General features: G+C 37.6%; 1 pseudogene; it reads right to left on the reverse strand.

Moving 5' to 3' along the window:
- Positions 1 to 1,028: 1,028 nt before the first annotated feature.
- On the reverse strand, positions 1,029 to 1,423 carry LOC133089679 (small ribosomal subunit protein eS17-like; annotated as a pseudogene).
- Positions 1,424 to 6,359: the final 4,936 nt, after the last annotated feature.

Here is a 6,359-nt window from a genome sequence, read left to right on the forward strand (position 1 = left end):
ATTTACAATTCAAGGTCTACTTTTGTTATTCTATGAATAATTACCATCTTCAATATAAGTAGTTGTAGAAGCAATTCTTTTGAATCAGTGTAAAGTAAATGAAAGGTGAGATGTGTTACAGTGAGTTGGACTTCATTCTGTTGCAAAAAACAAACTCATGTTTCCTCAAGTGAAGCAATGTATTTTAAGGATGCACAGAGAATTAAGGGAAAGAGGAAAAGCCACACTGCCAGGCTTAATAGAACGATGGAACCGAAAGGTCCTTTTGAGAACAGTACAAATGAAGATGGTATGGATTATCTAGTCCTTCTTTGTACTTTATTTCATAATCTGACATGGCCATTGGGATTGGTCACATATATGTATTTCCCTGGCGTCCCCTCTGAATCAGATTCTTCATGAGTGACGCCCTGAAGCTGGTATTCAAAAACTTCTCCTAGTTCTGGTCATGTTGTTCAGTGGGCACTTGCCCATGACCCATTGTTGAGAAGCACTGCTCATCTACCATGAGCTTGTTGATTTCGCTCCTCTTTGTCTCTGCCTCTAACCACCAACTGATTTTATTTTCCATGTCTCTCATTTAGTCTCTCAAAGGAGGATCAGATCACTTCTATCAAACACAATCTTTAATAAGTAATCTATTCATAAATTTATATATGTATGTGTATATATGTATATATGTACATATGTGTGTGTATATGGTCACATAAAATTGTATGTGTACACACACACAAATACTCATACGTTTAATTGTACAAGAGCAAATACATTGTTCTAACTTATCCTTTTGGACCCGGTTCTTGAACTTTCATTTTCAGTGCTTCTGCTCCTCTTTTTTTGTCCTTTTTGAACTTGCTCGTCCTAATCAACATTTGCTATTCATTAAACACAATGGTTCTCTTTTGCATCTTTGTGAGAAGAACAGTCACACTGGGTAAAATTCTTGGAGAACTAGATTCACTGCTTGGTCTACTTTGTTGTTGTTGTTGTCCTGGGTTTTTGACAAAATTACAACATTACAGAAAGAGTCAAACGGCTCCATGCAGTATTTTAAAATCCATTCCAACTGCGAGCTGAGTGAGCTGCAGGTTGGACAGACTGCCAAAGTCTGAGAGCTTCAGCATTTTCTTAGTGTCAGGATCTACTTCAATGATTTCCTGATCCAGGGCTGAGATCTCAGGAACAAAATTACCTTTCCTTTCTCTCTCCTCCTTCTGCAGCATGATGGAGATACCTCTCATGGGACCACTCTGAACCCCCTTCATCAGATGCCTGCTGTCTTGTGGAAATTCTTGCTGAAAATAACGGCAATCTCCTTGCACATGTGCTTATTCATGTGGAGATTGTTGCCCAGGCACATGTAGTACTTCTTTATAAAGGCCTAGGCCACCTTCTTCACAGTTTTGATGCAAATGCTGCCCATGTTGCTGGGTGCCTGGTAAAAGGGTCTTCTTTTGTTACTTCATTTCCTACTGCCTTATTAGAAGTTGCATTTATCTATAAGATGTACCAGCAGGTGACAAAATATGTCTTTATCAGAAAACAGAGATTGAGCCTATCCACTGGGATCACAATGTGGTTGTAATAGATTTGATGTATACTGTTGCAATTTTCAGAGTAGCAAGATTAGGTACACATGAGAAGGAAAAACATTATTGAGATCAAGAGTTTAAAGGAGTACACTGGTAGAAATCGAAGTTAGTGTCAACATTTAGTTCATTGTTCTCAGCATGGTAGAATTTGATCCTGATTAGGAGCTTTATACCTTGACATAAGATAACTGTAACTCAGCAATGTGTCACAGATGGTGGGTCATTCTTCACCAGTATTATAAGAAGCCTGTACTACTTTGTCTTTTTACTACTCAACTAAGATTAGATCTTTGAAAATAAAGTCATGGGTGTTTATTCACTGCTTTTGCTCATCTGTGTACAGTGTGCCATGTAATGTAAATGCTGAGCTTACAGAGAAGAAGCAGAAATGGAAAGATCTTAATCATTGTGCATAAAGCTTAAGAATCACTATTACAAGGAAAACCATGGTAGTCCTATTTGTCAGTAAATCATGAGGTCAATCAGTGGGGATTTATTTTCTTAAATCTTAAAAAGAGGCATTAAAAAAGAAAGTTTATTGTCTCTTGCTTCCAGATGTTGTCATAACTGCATGTGAGACATGGAAGTGCAGCAACCACCTTGGTACCATATCGAGAGTCATAGATTAAAGAGTCATGCTTGGGATGGCAGAAAGGAAAAGGGAAAGACCATTGTTTCAATGACCCAATTACATTGTCACGTCACTGAATTAGTCAAACCTGGAGCCACCCTCTTCCTAACTCCTTATTATTTGAGACAGTAGACTATTTTAAACTGACTGTTCTGTTACTTGCAGCCAAATGCTTTGTAACTGATTTGCATAGATTAATACATTTGTTATTTTCAAGAAATCTATGACATAAGGAAAGCAAGTCTTAATATCTTCACTTTAAAGATGAGTATTCTGCAGTTCAGAAAACTCAAATGAGCCACTTAATTAGTTAGTGGCAAATCTACAATTAGAATTCCAATAATTAATCCTGGAACTTAACAGGAATTACTATATAATGTCACATTGACTTTCAAAAAGAACACATGCAGAATCACCAAAGGCTAACGGTCAGACTTCTGTATATAGTGTCTTTCTGCTGAAAAATATTTCATTCTACTCTAAGTAGATAGCTAGAAGTAAAGTTATAATAGAATGATTGCCCAAGTAGGAAACACTACTTATTGTACCTGCATTCTTTCAAGTGTTTATTCAGTTACCCATTCAACATGCAGGTATTGAGTGTCTTATACGTGTCATGAAATATACCAGCAGCTTGTGCTGCAGAGAGAAAGTATAGATAAACTTGCCTGAAAGAATCTTACAGTATATAAATCTTAACAATTGGCAAAACACTCTTAAGAGTTCCTTCACCTGCACAGTAAGAACTACTGTAGTAGGAAATTCTTCCCACCTTCCCCCGTCTGATACAGTAAATAAAAAACAATATTTGTCCAGGGATGGGGGTAAAGTAGCAGTGATTATGATACCTTCAAATACTTAAAGAATGAAGGGGTAGTGGCTCTTGTCTGATGTAGGTTGGGTTCTCTGGAACCAGGTTGAAATGAAGTTTGGTGTAAAATATTTATTAGATACCAGCACCTAAGGAAAGAAGGAGGAAAAAGCAATATGGGCAGAAGTCAAAATTCAATGCAGAGCTTATAAATTTTGACCAATCCAGCTGGGAGTTCTGGACTTAGTATGTTTTTCTGAATGTCCCACATTGGTAAGTGACTGGCCTTTTATACCCTGCCCTGATCAATTGTTGGATGATCATGACTTCAGCAAAGCAATTCTCTGAAGCTAAACAGATTCTGAAGGAGCTCATAGTTGGATACTCTCTTCTGACCACACTCCATACAAGTAGGCAGCAAGTTCTTCCTCAGAGGGGATCTGGGTGGCACACCTCTGTGTTAATCTGTCCATAATAATTCCCATTTAATTCATCAGTAAGGAATCTGAAAAACCTATGTGAATTATGGTGGATAAGAGTAGGCAATTGAAAAGTCAACCAATAATCAGAGAGAATTGAAATATTTGATAGGCCTCTATAGAAGCCATAAAAACACACCTCTTCAGGGATCATAATTGACTAATGGCACTGGCTGTTCCACTTTTGGATCCACTACCATGCTTGCACTGAGTCCACACCTCCCACAAACTGTTCCCAGCCAATGACTGAGAACAGCAAGAGTACTAATGCAGTCCCATTCCTGCAAGATGCAAGATCCTTTCATTAACAACTGTGGCCTAAGGACTTCCCACTAGCCTAGCCAAAACCTTTCTGGAATAGTACTGTGGTCTGAAACTATTTTAACCTGGGGTAGGACAAATAACGTTCCCTCAAAGATGTCTGTATCCTACTCCCTGAACCTGTGAATATATTACCAAATCATGGGGACACTAATTGACCATGTGACTAGAACTGTCCATCATGAGTTGAACTCTGTCAGACCTACCAAGTCATTCTGTTAGGTAGGTCCAATAGCAATCAATTTTAAAGTGGAAGCAGTGCACCTGGAATCAACCTTGAGAAGGTTCATGTTGTACAAGTAAGTGTGCATGAAGAGGTGGCCTAGAACCCCTATAATCTGCCACAATTGAAATAATGCCTCTCCCTTGGTATATATATATATATATATATATATGGCTTCATGAAAGATCGCCAAGACCAACTAACAAAGAGAATATAGTTTGAACTTTGTTCTCAGATGGGTCAACTTGGCATGTGAGGACAAGCTAAATATAAACTACTCATGAACCACAGACCCACTCAAAGGTGGTCCTCATTGCTAAGCGGAAATCCTTCCAAAGGGCAGGGCTTCAGACAGTACATTTCATCACCTTTCTGTGAAGAGAGAAGTATCCCGAGATAAGTGTATACTTGGAATAACGTGTAGGGGCAAATGGCTTTAGTCGGTTGGGCAGAAACCAGAAGGAAGCAAGATTTAAAGATCCAGGACAAATGAAATCAGGAAAGAGGTACATGGATGGGCAAAAACAGAGAGGATCTTTGTAAAATAGCACGTTACGGTAAGCACTCAATCCTTGCTGCTTGTGATTATTATTTTTGTTGTGGTGACTGTTAATTTATTGTTCTACCACTTCACGATAGGTTTAATTAGGTCTTGTTCATTAATCTTGTTTAGTATTTTGTTGGCCATTTTAGTCTGCAGAAATCTCTCTTTATCTTGATTTTCTTGCACTCTTTCTTTGAAAATCTCTTCATTTTCTCTACTCTGTCTTTGTCAAACCTCTATTGATCAGATTTTGGCCATCCAGAGTTTAAATTCTGTACTTTTTTTTCTTTCAATTTTTGAATCTCATTGCTTTTTGGCTTTTGTTTAGGAGTTTTCCTCAATTGTACTTATACTCCTATTTGGTGTTAGATTTTGGAAGCTAGTGTTAAGTTTCTAAGAGTTCTTTCTACTGGCTCCTTTATACTGGCATCCTATTCCAGAGTTTCAGAAATAATATTTTTTTCAACTCTATGTGAGGATTCTACTTAGAGTTTTGTTTTAAGTTCTATACTGTACTTCAAATCATTTCTTTTTTCTCCTAGGGTTATGTTGTTTATTTCTCTTAATTTTTCTTGCCTATGTTGTAGGCTTTTCTCAAATCTTTGGTGACCCATAGGTATTCATTCATATTTAATAATAAACTTACCCCAAAATAAAGTTTTACAAAGCTCTGTGCACATAGGTGGGTTTGCTAATGTATAGGCTTTACTTTAAGTGAGAGGCTATGATGGTTATCTGGGAGCCAACATCATATAGGGGTGCTCTAAATGCCAGAATGCAAAGGTCTTGACTCTAGCGGTCTGTCACCTATGCTAGCTGCCTAGCTCTCCTCCAGATGTCTCATTCACTTTGTTTAGGTAAGGATACTTGCATTTTGAGCCTATGGGAGAGTCCTCGGCTGCTGCTGTTCTATTGGAAGGTACAAGCCAGTCTACTCTTCCATATATGGACTTGTAAAATATCCTCTATTTTTTCCACCCACATATTATATCTACCCTTTCGTAAACCTGATATTCCCTAGTGCTGGGCCTCTCTAGAGTTAAACCAAAAAGGTCAAATATATCCTCAGCTAGAACTCTCTGTTCTGCTTCATCAGTCAAGAGAGTTAAATAAATATAGTTCTTGCTTTCAAGAAGCTCAGACTCTTGGGTTTTTGATAAACACATAAATAGATAATTATAATACAATGTGAAAAACATAGTGATATATTTATATCGGTGTGATTGCATGATCATAGAGACAGGGTGCCCAAACCCATTTGAGAGTCACAGTGCTGAGCTTTTGTGGTCAGGTAAGATGTCCCGGGAGTGAGCATGATTTTTCTCAAGGCCTCATGCCTCACCACTGATGGATTATGGGATCACAGACTTGGTTTCTGGTTGTTAATTTTAGTGCCATCATATGAAAAGGGGTATAATTCTATATTCCTCATAGGGTATTTTATAACGATTAAATGGCATGATACACATAAAGCCCCTATAAAAATGCTTGGAACTAGAAAGATCTTGCATATAGAATGCCTTCAATAAATGGTAGGTACTAATTTTCTTCAATTCTATCACATGCTTTTATCACATTCTATCTTCTCTAAGATGGGAATTCTTCTTATGATTTATGCCAGAGAAATGTGTCATCTGTCAGGCAATGGATTACGTTATGATATAGTTGTCATTGCTTGTTTTTGTGTAAATTTAGAAATGCTTAGACGGTACCTGCTTGTCATCTCAGTTGAGATATTTTTATTGGTAGTTCTAGAAT

This window comes from Eubalaena glacialis, chromosome 4 (genome assembly GCF_028564815.1).
Source record: "Eubalaena glacialis isolate mEubGla1 chromosome 4, mEubGla1.1.hap2.+ XY, whole genome shotgun sequence".
Classification (NCBI taxonomy): Eukaryota; Metazoa; Chordata; class Mammalia; order Artiodactyla; family Balaenidae; genus Eubalaena; species Eubalaena glacialis.